Source organism: Vanessa cardui, chromosome 12, assembly GCF_905220365.1.
Source record: "Vanessa cardui chromosome 12, ilVanCard2.1, whole genome shotgun sequence".
Taxonomy (NCBI): Eukaryota; Metazoa; Arthropoda; class Insecta; order Lepidoptera; family Nymphalidae; genus Vanessa; species Vanessa cardui.
In genome coordinates, this window is record NC_061134.1 from 2175342 (window position 1) to 2194814 (window position 19473).

At 34.1% G+C, this 19473-nt stretch overlaps 1 long non-coding RNA gene and 1 other non-coding gene across 2 annotated transcripts in view; one reads left to right on the plus strand and one right to left on the minus strand.

Moving 5' to 3' along the window:
• LOC124534484 overlaps window positions 1-19473 on the plus strand; it is a 46585-nt gene that overhangs the window by 15952 nt on the left and 11160 nt on the right. The window lies entirely within an intron of this gene.
• Trnai-aau lies at window positions 4884-4957 on the minus strand. Its single transcript has one exon. It is a non-coding gene; the product is annotated as a tRNA-Ile (tRNA).

Consider the following 19473-nt stretch of genomic DNA (forward strand, 5'->3'; position numbering starts at 1 on the left):
ATTAAACAAATAATATTGTCAGTGCAATAACCTAAAAAATATAGAATGTAATTCCTTATGATAAATTTTCCATGTTTGATATTCGTCATATTTTATTTATCTAGTTCATATTTGAATTTGTAATTTTAAGCTTTGTATTGTAACTGTTTATTTGTTAATATTGATGTAGAAATACATATAGATTATTCATGATGAATGGGCGTATATTTAAACTAATATTTACTAAATCGGTAAATTTTTAATCAAACAAATGATTTTCTCATCACTACCATCGACGCTTCACTAGAGCTCATTTCAACTCCCATTGACACTCTTTCCTAACACATATAAAAAAAAACAAGATGGCGCCGTTAAATAAAATGAAAAATAACTCATTCATGTGCCACATTCTGTTAAACCATCACGGTCCACAAGCTGAGTGGGCAGGGGAATACGATATACGATCACTCAGCAGAGACGAAGCCTTCGTTTTGGCCCTCTAAATGCCCCAACGCTCCAGGCCTAAAAGATAGGGCGTTACGCTGAGTGTGGGGAGATCACGGATGCGTTATATCGATACGATCCCTCAACTCACCGATCTGTACTAAAAACGGACAGTTTTGTCATAAAACTCTCTTTTTTTAACCATCTTTCTCTCCTGTGATCTTTAGTAAATGGATAACGTTTTGAAGGTTTCTGCTATTTGATGAATCATTACATGGTATAAAACAAAGTCACTTACTGCTGTCCCTATGTATGGTTAGATCTTTAAAATTACGCAAATGATTTTACTGCGGTTTTTTTTAATAGATAGGGTGTTTCAAGAGGATTTTGTGTATATCACATGGACAATACAGTAAAAACACTGATAATTTTAGAAGTTTCTAATTTGAAGTCCCATTAACAAATTCTGTAAGCCAGGACGGGAAGCTAGTAATTGTATGTACACTATTAACCATGTCTTTCTACAGAGCTGAAATGATCTTACCCAAAGGATAGTGGGTCTCAATCCGAGTACGCATCATAAAGTTCTTATTCCCCTTATTTGTTTAAAAATCATTTCATGCCCTAAAGAAAAAAATGCTAGTTAATCTGCATTTGTCAGATGATGTTTTGTCTTGGTGTTTCACCAATCATTGGATCAGTGAAGAGCAATAACATCTCACTCATATACCTAAGACGACAGGAGCCCTAAGTTCAAAAATGAAACATTTACATAACAATTCAAAACTATTTATATTTCACACATACATAATAATTAACGACAGTAACTCCTAACTAGCTCTAGTCCGATACTCTGTCTATCTGCCTGTCTGTAAGGTTTTCAGTGTTAAACCATTAAATATATAAGGAAGGGGCCTTAGCAGGCAAACACCAATAAAATATAAAAATATTCCGAGCTAACGCATTGTGGTTGCATATAATATAACATACAATATCTTATATATAAATAGGAATACCGCCGCAATTGGAATCTTCGGAATTTATGTTTCCCATTTTATTGCCAAAGTTATTTCCTTAATATAAAATAATATATAGTTCTACTATTTCAGTATGACTCATTCTTCATATAAAACTAATATAAAGTTATTTGAAGTCGTTCGGAAAGCGTCGGAGCATCTGCAAGCTGCATGGATACGATTTGTCAGATAGCCTGCCTTATTCAACTTATCTTGGGATGATTTAGACGGACGATTTCCCGTCATTTAGGAGCTTATATGTTCAATCGATGGCTGCGGATGGACTGCTGTGTGGATTTATCAATTTGATTGCTTTCATTATTCCAATGTGTTAAAGTTGACGTGATCTATTTGTTGGAACAACATGGCTGTATTGGAGCGCATAATATTTAATAATATTTTTAATCGATAAAATATAATTCACAAAAATAATAAAGGCGCTCACTCAAGTGATTTTTTTGTTAAAACAAAATAACTTTGTTCAAATAGATTATTACGAGCATGTTTGATTTCTTTTTTTTTATTCATGCTTTTTATTACATTTGACTTTAAACATTTTGCCGTTTTATATTAGATATTTCTACTAAACATCAGCAGATCTTCGTTGGATTTCATTCTTGTCGTCTTCTTGGGAGACGTGACACACACTTTTTTTTTTTAAATTATTATATACATAATATATAATAAATAGTACATGCCTAAATATTTTTACTACAATCCAGCGGGCTCTGGTCCGCACTCGATCAGAGATAACACAGCCTCGGTGACTATACTACGGCGGCATTAGGTAGGTTACCGACCGCTCGGAATGTAGAACAGTAGAATATAATAAAGTGGTAGTAAGCCACAGAAATATTTAGTATTATCGTGGTCAGGTTCGAATGGTGGGCCAGTGAGCCAGTATAACTATGAGCACAAGTTATATAACATGGTTTCCAAGGTATAGCATTAGCGATAAATGGAATGGTTAATATTTTTCACAGCACATATGTATATATATGGGCGTTGATTACCAAAAAATATATGATAGAATAACTTTTAGCAAAAAATTTTTATCGATTTTCTTTTCAATACTATTTACATACTCTTTCAATAATCATCAATACGGATGTTTCACATCAACTGGGAGTCCCTTAACGAGCCTTTTGAACCTTAATTCTTTATATAATTTCGCACTAAACGTTCCTTTTGTGATATGACATTCTATGTTTCTTACATAAATCAAATATTAATCTTTTTAGAAGCTCTACATATACAGATATGACCATCTCAATTTAACCGTGTTTTCGATCTAAAAATAGGTCGCATAATACAACTTTACGTGGGCGTCACCCGTAGGTAAGCGTCTCGTAAACTATACAATTCGACGGGTTAAAAACAATCGCTAAAAGATTTTCTGTTACGGATTTCTGCGTTGCTAACACTTCGAATTATATTCTCTTAAAACTTAGTGATGCTAGGGCTAGCACTTTAGAATTAACAAAAACGGGACAAAGAGTTCAGTAAACTAGGATTGCTACATCATGAAAAAGGAGGTTTTATTTAATTATATACTTTTTCAAGTTCGCGTGATGTGTATTTACAGTAATTATATATAAATAATATAATGAAACATGTTATTATAAAGACAAATAATTTATATTATGTGTTTTTTTTTGTACATTGAAGTCTGGGATGTGGTAACTTTGTTTTACTTACCTCTTATTAAGAAAATGGTTTATACAAATAAGGACTTGTTAATTAACAAAGAGAATTAATTAATAATTTGTTTGAAGTTGTATAAAAAGCGAATGTCTATGTTAAGTCTCTTTCCAAAGTACAGTCAATTCTGAAAGCCTGGACGGAGGGGCAACCCTGTGCTGACGTCAACACGGCCGTGCCCGGGCAAGAGAGAGACGGCAGCACGATTGTATTCCCATCTCACTTCGACCTTGCTTTTCCCGGGATAGAAGGTCGTCTTGATTGCGATATACGCACGGCATATTTGTCATTCGGTTATTGTGAAATAGCTGATTTTTGCGACGTCGTCGACGCTATGTAATCAAAAATATTTACTTATTCAATTCCTGCTTTATAAATACGTGCTTTTGACGGGAAATATATTTTGATACTTCACGACTTTACTGAGAAAATAATAACAAAATTTACATATTAAATTCGAGCCTCTTAATGTAACTTACTTATTATTTATGTAAGTATTTTACGCCTTTTAAATGTGTGATGGAATTCTACGTATTTTCTGAAGCATAGCTCACGAATTGCGGTGCTTTGCGTATGCGTAAGAAAGGAGTATGTTTACAGTTCTTATTTGAGGTTTTACTGCGTATTAACCTCCTTAGTGAAAGAAGGTTGTAATCATGTATCTGTGTTCTCGTCTTTTTAATAATAAACTTGACGCATTTGCCATACTGTCTCTTAAAGCATCCCTTATTTAAAAAAAGCCTATATATGCCTGTATGGGTTAGCGCCCCCCTCCATTTGAGGCCAAAGCTTGGAATCTATTTTACCACTAATAAAATACAGATTAGTGATATGGCAGAGTTTATTAGTAGTATAATATAATAGTAGTTAGTAAATTAAAAAAAAAAATTAAGTACATTAAAACTATGAGAAAATAGTAAGGCTTGTTCATGAACCCGCAATCTTTCGTGTTCTAACAAACTGACCATTTTGGATGTATGTCAAAAGTCAAACCTGATCTTTTATTCTATTTTTCTTCATAGGCACATCTAAAAATTTTATCTCGGCGTGCGCCTTCGTCATAAAAATACATAGTCTTTAGACTATTAAATTTTTCATTTCTCACTCAAGTTCAAGACTACAATGATCAAAATGAAAATCGAAATTTCTTTCATCAAGACATTCACTCGCACTTTTGAAACGTGATTTAATATAATTCTAATAAATATAAAGCTAGCACCGGTTCTACCAAGATTCTACCAAGAATAACGGGCAAGAAACTGAGTAGATCTTTTCCAACATATGAGATATGAAATTATGTGAGTTAAATATATTATGTCGGATACCGCAGCCAACGTGGTATATTTAGAATATAAAACGTGTTTAAAGTATAAAGTGTTGAAACGATAAATTTAGATAAAGGGATTATTCCCGTTTTAAAACAGCGATAGTTTTAATGCACGTTGCGCTATCGGCTCTATTCAGCTTATGTGAATGTAGATCTCGAGGTCCGAGGCTTAAGCCTGGTCCAATAAACAGTTATTACCTTTTTTATGACAAGAAATATTCTGTTGTATATTGATGTTTCTATATATATATTATATAGTAAAATCACTTTATTTAATTACCTAACAAACTTTCCCTTACGCCTAGTAAGCGATTGTTAGTAAATCTAGTTCTCCTTAATCTTAATTAATCTTGTTATCCTTTTTATCTACTTTTGATTTCAACTGTTATCACAAATTAAAAAGATATATATGGAGTTGGCCCATGAGGGGATCGAACCCGCGACCTTCGCGTTATTAGCACGACGCTCTAACCAACTGAGCTAATGGGCCGGTGACGAAGGGTTGTAAAATAAGTGAATATTTCACTTTGTCTTTTTAATTATATTATCTTTATACAAATGCGTTATACAATTTTGCCGTATATCCTCACATATAAAGAACTCAGCGCGCGATATTCGGATGTTCTACGCCAGTTTACGATTTGATCGTTTCCCATCGATAGATTACAATATAGCAAAAAATAATACGTTAAACTACAATAAATACTTCGACGCTTAAGCTTCACTTAATTGTTAAATGACGATTCAAAAGCGCTTGTAAAAGCCCACTTGAATAAAGTATATTTTGATTTGATTTGACAGATTACAATCTGTCTCCTCAGATTGTAATATAACGAATTTTGTAATCTAAATAATACTGAGCCTTCATGATTAAACCTCATCGTATGTCGAATGACGTAAAGGCTAAAATCATGACAATCTTTTACACCCATGCATATTCTTTGTCAATACATGACGCTTATCTAAGTTAAAAAATGAACAGACACTTCTTCAATTTTTTATATTTAAAATGGGTTCATCATCAGCATTCTCCACTTGTAAAACTTTGGGAAGGAAGTTATAGCCGTTGTGCCTCGTTATTACACTGGCTCACTAAAGTATTGCTGTTTCGTGAATATGATGGATGCTACCTAGACAGGTGTGCACGAAGTTTACAACTAGTGAACTGTGTTCCATAACTGCAAATAGTTGCTAAACTACTACTATTATAAATAAAACTTTTACTAGAAATCGCAGTGTGTTCGTAAAAAGGTTTTATTATAAACAATATTATACAAATTATAAAAAAGCGTGGAGTTAAATTTGCTGGCTGTCAGGCAGGATATGTTACATAAATACATAATTGTATTTGACTAGCATGACTTTGTATATTTTAATGTTAAAAGAGTAACTACCGAGTTTCTTGCCGACTCTTCACTTAAAATAGGTGTTAAATGACGATTCAAAAGTGCTTGTAAAGCCTACTTGGATAAAGCTATTGATTTTGACCTTGAATGCACAGCAGACAATATCTATCAAAGGCTTAGCTTGTATATTTATTTGCTATTTAGCATTGTAATATTAAGAATTTTTCCAACTTATTAGTCCGCTAATACTTATGTTGTGAGCTGAGATGGCCCAGTGGTTAGAACGCGTGCATCTTAATTGATGATTTCGGGTTCAAAACCAGGCAAGCACCACTATATATATGTGCTTAATTTGTGTTTATAATTAATCTCGTGCTTGGCGGCGAAGGAAAACATCGTGAGGAAACCTGCATGTGTCTAATTTCATCGAAATTCTCCCACATGTGCATTCCACCAACCCGCATTGGAACAGCGTGATGGAATATGTTCCAAGCCCTCTCCTTAATCAAAGAGTAGGCCTTAGCCCAGCAGTGGGTAATTTACAGGCTGTTACTTTACTTTTTTTTTTAATACTTACATTTTGTTTCTTTAGCTATTTGTTCTTTATTATTTAAGGTACCTATCACAAATAATAATAAAAGTAATAAAATTCAAAGTTGTCTCACATAAAGTATACTTGAATTCATCTAAGTGACTTCATTATTACAACAAGCTAAAGATTATTTTCTTAACCCGGGATTGCAGATTCAAACTCAGGCAAGCACTACTGAATTTTCATGAGCTTATTTTGTTAATTCCCGTTCTCGGCAGTGAAGGAAAACACGATTACGTCTAATTTCAATTAAATTCCATATGCCAACTCCTTATCCACAAAAGGAAGGGGAGGACTGAGAGCTGCAGCGAGGAATTGACAGACTTACCTTTTTATGTCACAGAAAGAAAAGCAAAAACATGTACAAAATGTGTGTTATTTATAGTATTATGTATTCTTGTAAGAACAGCATTTCAGTATGAGTATTTGTACTGAAGGATAAATTATACGTCCGAGAAGCTAAAAGCTGAGCACATTGTTTCTCGCTGTTATGCCTTAAATTAAATTTAAGGCTTGTTTGCTTTTCTGTTTCTACTTTTATGTATTGCATTTCTAGTGAATACAGTCTTTGTTCATATATTTCATATTTTATTTAAATAAATAAAGAAATATGAACTAAGATACTCTTTATATAAATATTTGTAGCTAGTGGAGAGTTATGACTCGGTACGGGAAGATAGGTCGGTCAGAGCGACAGGTCGAGAAATTTGCGGACTAGCAGAATCTAGCAGCACCGATCCTCATCTTGGCTATCTATACATATAATAAAATTTGAGTGTCTGTTTGTAATATTCAAATAATCGTGATTTACTAAATTCATATATATTTAATACGAGATGAGTCAAGATGGCCCAGTGGTTAGAACGCGTGCATCTTAGCCGATGATTGCGGGTTCAAACCCAGGCAAGCACCGCTGATTCATGTGCTTAATTTGTCTTTATAATTCATCTCGTACTCAGCGGTGAAGGAAAACATCGTGAGGAAACCTGCATGTGACAAATTTCATAGAAATTCTCCCACATGTATATTCCACCAACCCGCATTGGAACAGCGTGGTGGAATATGTTCCAAACCTTCTCCTCAAAGGGAGATTAGGCCTTTAGCAGAGCAGTGGGAATTTACAGACTGTTGTTGTTGTTGTTGTATACACCAATACATATTTTTTTAGAATTTTTAATCTGTTTGTTATGGATAATGATGTTCTCTGAAGCGATTGGATCGATTTTCACGAGACTTTCATTTGCAGATAGCTGATGTAATAAGGAGTAACTTAGGCTACGACAATAGCTTTTTTGTTAAATTCAAGCACGCACGCAGTACACGCACAGCTAACTACTAAACTATTTATTTACGATTTAAGAAATTATTGTTCCTGATCTATGCATCGGTATTTTACCATCTGGTCTCGTACGAAGACAATATGGTGATTATTATCGAACTAATAAATAATATTCAGTGTGGTAACTATTTTATTTTTTTATTATCTGTATTAAAATGGAAAAGAGCTGAGCTACGTCGGTTCCCTCTGTAGAATCTACTTTCCGAAGCAATGACTTATAATTCAACGCTTTTACAAGACCATTCAAAAGTGCTTTTATGAGCTTACATATAAATCAATGTATATACATATACATTGATTTTTATTTGTATATAAAAGTGTGGAGCTACATGAATAAAATTAAAGTTTCGTAAAAAAAATAAGCGAAATGTTTGATAAATGTACATTTTCATATAAAAATTTAAATGGTGCGTTAATTTAAAACGCTATGTCGCCCATTTAGTTTAATTTAAAAAATGAGCAACCATTATTTTTTATTGTAGGCAACAATTAAGGATGTCCTTATTTTTATTTTTAAGCGCGAGCTCGTTGAAATTTTCGTTTGAGGTAAATCATTAGGCATATAAATGATTAAGAAATTTGTTCTTTAGTCACGATTTGTACAATGTGGTATAGTGGTATTTACGGTGACAATATATATTCCTTATAGAAATATTATAATATACAATTAAAGAAATATGCTAAGCGGTATTGTCTGTTTATGTACTTTATATATACCATCCACTTAATATACGAGTATATACTATAGCCAAGCAGTAACACTTAATATTGTTGTGAGCTGGTTTAAACGTTTAGTGTCACAAATAACATTGATTTTAGCTTTCAAGTTTTAGGCGCATCGGAGACGTAATCATCACATAGTATAAATAAAGCCGCTTACCGCTGTCTGTCCTTATATACGCTTAGATCTTTAAAATTACGCAACGGATTATGATACGGTTTTTTAAAAGATAGATTGATTGAAGAAGGTTTTTATATATAATACACGAACAGTTTTAGAAGTTTCTATTGTGTATTGCACATATTTTGTAGTATATTTACTATCAGTATTTGACTCGTGCAAAGGCGGAGTGAGTCGCTTTTGGTTTATATTTGTTACAGCTCTAATGACTTTGGGCGATGGTGACCACTTACCATCACGTGTCTCTTTTATCCACCCAGTGCCCGCCTACCTATTCTATAAAAGGAATATGAACCAAAGAAGTAATATTAGAATTTATTTTAACGAGTACTAGTTAGATAAAAAACAGGAAAAATCCCTTTTTCGACGAAATCCTTTTCAGTACAAGATCATTATTTTTTTCCTGTATTAGCAATAATGTTTTTGAAAACATCTTCTTATATAAATAATCTTGTCTATTTTGTCAATCCTGGATGTCAAATAAGGCCATGTCACAAAAAAGTAATGGCTCGTCAATGACAATCAATGTCATTGGAACTGACCTGAGATGTCAAATTTCAACCCTGTGGGTAAGAAGAACAGGGTTTCTAATTACGTTTACAAGATTTTACAGTAATAAACGAACTAATTTTGCTAAAATAATTAAAATCTTGTTAGCAAAACCATCTATACTTTATCTGTACATATAATAAAATTGGAGTGTCTTTTGTATTATTAAAATAACCGCTTCTTACTAAATACAGTGTATGAAAACATATACTAAATACTTGGTGGTAGGGCTTTGTGCAAGCCCGTCTGGGTAGGTACAAATAACAGTACTCAGTGTTGTTGTGTTCCGGTTTGAAGGGTGAGTGAGCCAGTGTAACAACAGGCACGAGGGACATAACATCTTAGTTCCCAAGGTTGGTGGCACATTGACGATGTAAGGAAGTTAATATTACTTACAGCTTCATTGTCTATGGGTGAAGGTGACCACTTACCATCGGGTGGCTCATATGCTCGTCCGCTAACCCATAAAAAAAATCAACATTTTTACAATTTTTGAATATTTGTTTGTTCTGGCTAATGTCTGGAACGACTGCAACGGTTTTGAATTTTACTTACATATAATTAATAAGGATAATGATTTAATAAAGAGAGGCTTAGGCTACTTTTATTTTAGCATATATATAAAATAATGATAAGATTACGCTGCAATGCCCAAGTACTGTCCAGTACCGCACGCAGCCCTTGCACCGCCGTCACGTTGGGTTCCGTCCACAAAGGACAACGAAAATACAAAATCACAAAAGCTACCGAAAATACAAAATCAGTGTAAAATCTGCGGACTGAACAATAACTTGTTTTTAAAGTTATTAATTTCAGGATATTTACCATGTTTTTTATTTTTGTTCGGTAGAGCTCGATATTTCGACATTATCTAAGAATGTCTTGTTCACAAGTTCAGTAGATAATGTCGAATATAACTTTTATAATAAAAATAACCATATTAATTTAAAATCTTAAATAACTTATTTGTTAAATTCAAACGCGCGCGAAGTCGCGGGTATAGCTATTATATAATATATGCGAAGTTAACTTCGTCTGTCCGCCTGTTGCTCTTTCACCGAAGTTTGGTGGCTGCAAGTATGAACTACGAGGAAACTAACAAATGATAACCAACTCATAAAACACGAGTATTGAGTGACACAACTAGTTAATAAGCTTTAGTTTGCACCATTGTCAGTTTATTTGTATATTGTTCTTATACTTGGTGGTACGAGTAGAGCTATGTAAGACCGTTTGAGGAGATATCATCCGCTCTCCAGATATTCTACCTCCAAACAACAGTACTTATTAATGTTTTGTTCCGATTTGAAGAGTGAGTGACCCAGTGTTACTACGGGCACTAGGGACATAGCATCTCAGTTCCCAACTTTGGTGGTGGACTTGCAATGTATGGAATTGTTAATAATTCTTACAGAGACATTGTCTTTGGATCATGGTAACCAGTTACCAAGTGGCCCTTATGATCGTCCGCCAACATATGCCGTAAAAATTCCTGGGACAATAATTTACGCGCGATGTTAAATAATCAAAAGAGTCTTAACTCTATGGTTGGTTTGGAAAATCTCGAATTCTACCGCTCTACTTACCTTAAGCTCCCGAGGTAATTACCTTGAATGGATCTTGAAATAAGAAGCTCTTTTTATTGCCACACCAAACAAAAATGAACGAGCAACGACAATTTGAATTTCGAATAAATTGCGGAAAAAGGATCAGATCAGTATACTTAAAGGGAGCGCTGTTTTTTTGTTAATAGATTTATGTATTTACGAAGGTGTTCCCTTTATTTTAAACTAGTTGTGGTCGTTCGCGTTTTAGGGGTTTCCTTGCCATGTGTTAGGCAAAAGTAGCCTTTGTCATTCTTTGGAGTTTGAATTTACTTCATACCAAAATTCACCAAATTCAGTACATTGTTTTGATAGTGAAAGAACGTCAGACAGACAAAGTTACTTTCACATTTATAATATCAGTATAGATTAAAAAGAGCTGAGATAGCCCTCAATGGTAAGAACGCGTGCATCTTAACCGATGATTTCGGGTTCAAACCCAGGCAAGCACCACCACACATATATATATATATATATATATATATATATATGTATATATATGTGCTTAATTTGTGTTTATAATTCATCTCGTGCTCGGCGGTGAAGAAAAACATCGTGAGGAAACCTGCATGTGTCTAATTTCATCGAATTTCTGCCACATGTGCATTCCACCAACCCGCTTTGGAACAGCGTGGTGGAATATGTTCCAAACCCTCTCCTTAATGGAAGAGGAGGTCATAGCCCAGCAGTGGGAAATTGACAGGCTGTTACTTTTATAGATTAATATTATCAGCATGCATTAGTATGAGTGAGTGACTCTCGTGCTTACAAGATGTAATATTGTGTGTAATCTAATGTAGATCGCGTCTCTGTGTGTGAATAGATCTTGAAACTGACTTCATTACTATAAATTCTTGTTTTGTTGTTAGATTAACTAAAACTTACCAAGGCCAGTCGAAAACATGTGTGTTCATAATATTAGTGTATATATGTCTATATGATTGTATTAGATTAGTTTCAATGTTATGGTTTAGCAATTAGTACAAGCACGTGTTTATTCAATTATCATAATATACGAAAAGTATTATATTTACAATTATTGTTCGTCTAGTGGTTGACATTCCATAGTAATTATTTTTCAAAATTTCTTAAAAACTTGCATCATTTTGTACTTTTCGAATTAAATTGGCGAGCATGTTTCGTGAATAACCATAAAATATTCATTTCAAATTCGTTAACATATTGAATTTTAACAAAATATCAACTCATTTTTTTTCTTTAAATTTAATTGGAACAAATTTACAAAATAAAAAAATGGTTTTCCTAGTCCGTTTATTAATAAAGAGTTATGAAGAAACAATCATTAAAAAAAAAACTTATTACTTGGCCGTATGGCTTTGTGCAAGTCCGTCTGAAAGATACCAACCACCCACCAGATATTTTGCTACAAATCAGTAATACTTGGTATTGTTGTGTTGTCCAATCAAGTAGTCAAATTTAAAGTGTTGTATTCCAGTTACAGGCAAAAGGAACATAAAATCCTAATTCCCAATGGCAGCGCATTTACGAAGTAATGAATGGTCAATATTTCTAACAACCCCAATGTCAAAGCGGTGGTAACCACATAGCATTATTAAAAAAAAATATTTACTTCTCTTAGACTAAATCTACTGTTTTTATATATTTTTTATTATTATTTAAATATTTTTGTTCCTGTTCAGTTCCTCGGTTTAGATTGGAACCGGTAGAAGTGGTAGCACGATCGTGAAGTGAATGTTCTTATTTAATCTGTACGAAATCGAGCAGCTCTATATATAGATTACCTTTTCAATAACGACAAATGCAGTGTAGACTAAAATTATAATTAAATACATTCTATTGCACGTTAATACAAAACGGTCACAAAAAGTTAAAATATCCATAATACTATGTACAATCGGGGTAAGAAAAGGTTCGTCACCTTAAGATCTATTTTCGTGTGTTCATCATGAGCGATAATCTGCTTTATCGATCTAGAATGACATATTGCGTCGCAATATTTCGATGTTTAGATTCAAAAGGTACTAAGAGGTTAACACTTGATATAGGAAAAAAAATTGAAAACTGATGAAGGTTCTTACTCTGACTGTACATAACATAACGCCCTTTTCTTCTCGCTAGAAAAACGCATTACAACCCATTATGCAGAGGGTATATGGGACTCGCCAGTGCCCAGGACTATAAGGATACATCGGTATAACCACTAAAAACCCAGCGGTACCCTCTTCTTTTTCAGTGGGCGCCACATGATTTTTTTTAACATATCGCCGTGATCGAAATGGGCAAGGCAGCTAAGTAGGCAAGATTAGACAATTAATAAACCGAGTGAATGACAACTTGGATCCGACTGGCAATGCATATTCTCTCTTTTTCTCACCTTTTCTAGGTCCGAACTGGGATTTAGACCCAGGACCTCATTAGCTGCCTTATCTACTAACTTAACGAAGCATCTATGTTCGAGTATATACAGGCGTAAGTGGGGAAATGTCTTTATTTGTAACGCCTTACTGACATTTCCTGACATTTTCACGACTAAGTTACTTATTTCTTCTCCTGATTTTGCCGAGTCATTGATGAAAGAAAATGTAAGAGCTTGCAAATCTAACTTTGATTTTACCCTTGTAAACCCCAACGACATAATACGCGCCTTTAAGTCATTAGACATCAAGAAAACGGCTGATTTATGGGGTATTTCTCTAAAGGTGATAAATTCGATTATTGATGTGATTGCACCTTATCTTGCTTTAATATTTAATAGTTGTGTCCAACGTGGTATATTTCCTGACCTGATGAAACATAGTAAAGTTATTCCAATATTTAAATCTGGTAGTTCTTCAGACCCCAACAACTATAGGCCAATTTCAATTCTACCTACCCTGAGCAAAATATTTGAGAAAATAATTCTAAACCAATTATTAGAACACTTTAACAAACATAATCTGCTTCATAGTAAACAATTTGGCTTCACAAGGGGTCGCTCGACTACAGACGCTGGTATCGAGCTTATTAAGAATATCTATGAAGCCTGGGAAGAGTCACGGGATGCCTTAGGGATTTTCTGTGACTTATCCAAAGCCTTTGATTGTGTTCAACATGAGACTCTGGTCAGGAAACTTTATCACTATGGAATTAGAGAATGTGCGCTCGACCTTCTGACTTCCTATCTTAACAATAGAATTCAGAGGGTTGACGTTAAAGGAAAAAGGTCTCCTGGGGTCTCAGTTGGTATGGGGGTCCCTCAGGGATCAATTCTTGGACCTTTTCTGTTTCTCACATATATAAATGACTTGCCCTTTCTTGTTGGGAACAAACATGATATAGTATTGTTTGCTGATGACACCTCCTTAGTTTTTAAAATTAATAGAAAACAGGTACAGTACGACGACGTAAACAATGCTATAGCTGATATAGTACATTGGTTTAGCGTAAATAATCTTAAACTAAATAATAATAAAACTAAAATTGTGAAATTATTACGCCAAATGTTCAAAATGTAAAAGCCGATGTACTCATCAATGGGGAATCGATGGATCCAATTGATTCTGCTGAGTTTCTTGGCCTTACTGTTGATGCCAAGTTGCAATGGGGCCCCCATATTGACGGATTGGCGAGTAGACTGAGTTCTGCGGCATTCGCGGTCAAAAAAATTAGATTATGTACCGATGTTGATACGGCTCGCTTAGTATATTTCAGCTACTTTCATAGTATAATATTATTTATATTAATATTTCATAGTCATACGGTATTGTGCTGTGGGGCAATGCAGCCGCTATCCATAACATATTTGTGCTACAGAAGAGGGCTATTCGCGCAATCTACAACCTAGGAGCTAAAGAATCGTTAAGGAATAAATTTAAAGAAATCAAGATATTGACTGTTGCTTCTCAATATATATTCTCTAATGTTATGTATGTACGAAAAAATATTAATGATTTCATGAGAAAATGTGATACTCATAACATTGGTACAAGGAACAAACACAAACTTGTTACTCCTGTTACTCGACTACATAGAGTCAGTAACTCCTTTGTGGGGCAATGTATACGGTTTTACAACAGGATCCCAGAAAGCATTCAAAATGCCTCTGTTGCCAAATTTAAAAAAATTATTAAGGAACGCTTGTGTGCAAAAGGTTATTATACAATTAATGAGTTTATGATCGATAGCACACCTTGGGAATGATACGATCGCCTCCTGGCTATTTCATCTCATATTAAATTGTTTATTTATATAATACATAAGACAAACAAAAAAAAAAACCCGCTGAGTTTCTTTCGCCGGTTCTTCTCAGGTCAGGGTATTTTCTTTCCGAACCGGTGGTAGTGTTTCAATTGACCATCAATAAGAAAGTGTAATGCTTCTATATTGAATAAAGATATTTGAGTTTGAGTTTGAGTTGAGTTTACTAAGTCAATGTACATGAAATTTATGACCAAAAGTTGCGGCGTGTTACGGAAAAAGTTTTAGTATATAATATGCTTAGATAAGTAGCTGCGCTTCACAGTATCACTTGCTCCAAATTTAGACTATTGACGTGACAAGCGTGAATATCATTTCCTCGTAACAGATACGAGAGACGGCGGCATTATCATTAGAGAGAGATCTTTTGAATTAATCTCGAATCTTTTGAAGATGCCCCAGTGCCGGTATCGGTGTGCAAGTTTTAGAAGATACGACCCTTACTTTTACTTGGTTAGATTAGTTCACAATATATCTAGGCAGATTGGAAACTGGTGATAATGTTGTTTTCGATTTCCGCGATTATTACACATTGAATAAAACTAGTTTTAACGGATTTTCGTTGAGTCTACCCGTGACCACGAACGCTGTAAAGTGCTCGAAACGTCGGGATGATAAAAATAATTATTTATTTATTTCATCCGTTTCAGATTTAAATCCGTTAAAACTAGTTTTATTTCAACTGGTGATAAATTAATTATTTAATGACATTGAAGAGTTTGTATTTTGGTACATATAGCAAAATTGCATTTGTTTCCAATTACGTCTGTCTGTTTGTTTATTCCAGTTAATTTCTGGAACGGCTGACATATACTTGATGTAATAAGTAATAATGAGTAACTTAGGCTGCAACAAAATGTTTACGTTGAATTCAAACCCGCACCTTTTATCGGGGACAGATTGTTTACAATAAAATACATTTGTATAATTACATAAATAAATATACGCACACATTGGTGTAACTTTAGAGATAGTTAATATTTCTTACGGCACGAATTTCTACGGCCAATTCTATGTTATATATAAAAAAAGACTAGATAGTGTATGTGTGTATGCTCATACCACACTAATATAAGATATCTGAGTCTTGAGAATAGCTGACTTATCTGAAATTAGTTAAGTGGACATCACTCACTCATGTAATCCAACGTGACGGGATAAGAGAGCGTCACGCCGTTTGGCATCACGCTATCCGAATCGACCTTACCCTCAAGACGTTAATAGATGCTTCAAGTCAAACTTGCACCATTAAAATATGTGTCATGAACACCTAAGAAAGAACTATGCCATAAATGATGTGTTAAGGACAGATATAATATTATAAATTGACATTGATAAGAAACGAAACTCTTATTAAAGATCTTTTGTGGATTAAAACGATAATAATTAATGAAACTTATATTCTTCCCGTATTTGAAGTGAATCTAAATGAAATTTAAAAATGATCATCTCGATACAATATTTAGTTTTCGAGGAATTCGTGGACAAATCTAACCTTACGAAATCAAGCACACATGCTTGGAAGTCTAAATGGACCTTCATACTCAAATATTATTAAATTCGAAAAATTTTACAAACATACATGTAGGATTGATAACATATAATATTAAGTCGGTTAATTATAATATCGGTTAAGAAAATGGTGAATGAGTCAGAAATAAGGTGAGAGAGGAAAATATTACTAAAGTAAGTGTAATAGAACTACGCTCCAAATATATAGCAAGAAAATAAACTGTACATGAAATTTGTTTCACACATAAGTTAAAATCGTATACAAACAGATCACCTGCCCTAGAAATCAGGTAATATATTTGTTTACGGTGACGTAAGTTCGTATGTAATATATGTCATCCTCGATAGCGCGCTCCTGCCGAATTTTTTAGCATACGTGAATTCGAAATTGCATAAGTGATTTTCCCTTTTAACCGCCCAAACAATTCAGGCTACGCGTGTGTATTTACAGTAAATAATTTATCATTGTAAATAAAATTCTGACAAAACATATCCCGCTGAGTTTCTTTCGTTGTTTCTTCTCAAGTCTGAGTTGTTTATTTACGAACCGGTGGTATAATTTTGAAAGCAAAATCAGAAAGTGTAACACTTCTGTGTTGAATAAACATTTCATTTGGACAGGTACTCACTCATCAGACGTTCTACCGCCAAGTAGCAGTACATATTTCAAGCCAATTTCTAATAACACAACTATATTGTGCACTACTCAGAGTTTTTGCTCAATATATCTTTGTAGAGCATCAGGCAAGCGCCTCTAAATATTTATGTGCTTAATTTGTGTTTATAATTCATTTCGTGCTCGGCGGCGAAGAAAAACCTTCATGTGTCTAATTTCATAGAAATTCTGCCACATGTGTATTCCACTAACCCGCATTGGAACAGCGTGGTGGTATGTGTTCCAAAATCTTATCCTCAAAGAGAGAGAGGACTTAGTCCAGCAGTGGAGAATTTACAGGCCGTTGTTGTTGTTGTTGTAGGTATATCTTTGTTTATAATAAAACACAATTACACTTAAATAGTTATTTTGTCGATGACCAAAACACATTTTTTTCCAAATCCATAGGGAAGATTAATCAAGTTCTCAAACAATGATCTCTTGTCAATTTGCCGTCTAATGTTGTGTATTTGGCTTTTTTCCTCTCATGGTTGGAATTGAGTATGCATAATACATTTTATCACCATGAGTCACTCGCACGTAGGATTCATAAAGTAAAGTAACATCCGTATATGTCCTATAGCTGACCCAAAGGCTTTTTATTCTAATAAGGAAAATGATTGAAGCGTTATTCGTAGCGCTGATTCAATGGAGAATCCATGAAAACCGCAGGTTCATAAGGATTGATTTTCTTACCACCAAATGTGATATAAATAATAATTAAATATTGGATAACATCATATACATTACTCTGATTCCAATGTAATAGCTAAAGCAGTTGGGTCATGGAAAATCAGAAGTAACGACGGTACCACAAACACCCAGATCCAAGACAACATAGATAACTAATGAACTTTTTGAACCCGGGACCTCGGATCGATGTATCCATAAAAACAGGTGTACACACTAATCGACGACAGAGGTCGTCGATTGTCTCTTTTGTACGATAGAAGGCTTGCACGGATTGAAACCTGCTACTTTTGTTTACGCTCCATATTCTTTAACAACTAGGTCACGGTTTTAAAGCAAATAAGTGATGAAAATATTTTATTGGTCAAACAAGGTTATTTGAAGTTATTTCAACGTTCAGTATGCTGGCTCTCGATAAACTAAAATGACAGTCTAAAGTTCACTATTGTACTAGGGTACTCGCAAACATGACAAAGTTGAAATCTTTATTCAATACTTAACTGTATTTCATTTAAGAGTATGTAAAGTAATATATCAAGCCAGCGAAATGTTAAAAGAAAATCGATAATTTTGAAAAAATGACTACAATTATTTTCGAAACTTGAGCTCTTAAGGCGATCAATTAACACGTTCAATGCGGAATGAGGTCTAACGCCTCGTATGTGTATCCCTCATGAAAACATACATTTCTCTGTAGTGCGGAGGCCATAACATCTATTTGAAATATTGTACGAAAGTGATAGGTATATTTATATGATGTCTATTGAAAAGAAAATGTTATAGTGTACCTATTTTAAAAAGGGGTATCTTTGACCATGTATCGCACTGAAAAATTAAAATTCGATCACATCACATCGAATATTAGTTTCTTAAACGTTACGGGGTCTAATAAGCACCGTAATAGTATATAGTTTTAATACGAGGTCTTAAACGCCACGTACCGCAAGAATGGAAAAAAATGATGCCACTGCCAATGTGTTTATACCCAGGACAAGTTATCGTAAAAAGATCCGTTTATCATGAAATTGCACATTATAGCACGTTCCTAAACCATATTATAAAAGTTTAAAGTAGTAAATTTTTGAACGTTTTCTTAGAAGCCTTTGTAAACGAACACATTGTCCCACAAAAGATTTTCTAACCCTGTGTGTGAACGACATGCTCTACTTTAGTCGATGTTTGGTATGCCTGCGCTTGCCAAGTGGTACAAGTGGATTGGACAACATGTGGATGCGGCACTAAAGGTCTGATCAACATGACATTAATATAGATTAAAAAGAAAAAAATAGCGCAAAGGCTAATGAAAAGAGTTTTTATATTTGAATAGATCGTAATTGTTAAAAGTCAGGCTTCAGTGGGATATGCCAAACTAGTTATTGCCGATGGTTTCGTTCGTGTTTTAGATATTGATCGTTACTCGTTTGGCATAAAAAGTAACCAGTGCCCTTGTTTGGAGTTTAGGCTGGCTTAGTACCAAATTTAATCAAAATTGGTTTAGATATTTAGCCGTGATAGAGCAATAGATAGAGTTACATTCGCATTTGTTATAAATATAGGTACAATCAATGTATAAATTGTTAGCATGTCTAAAATTTTTCAT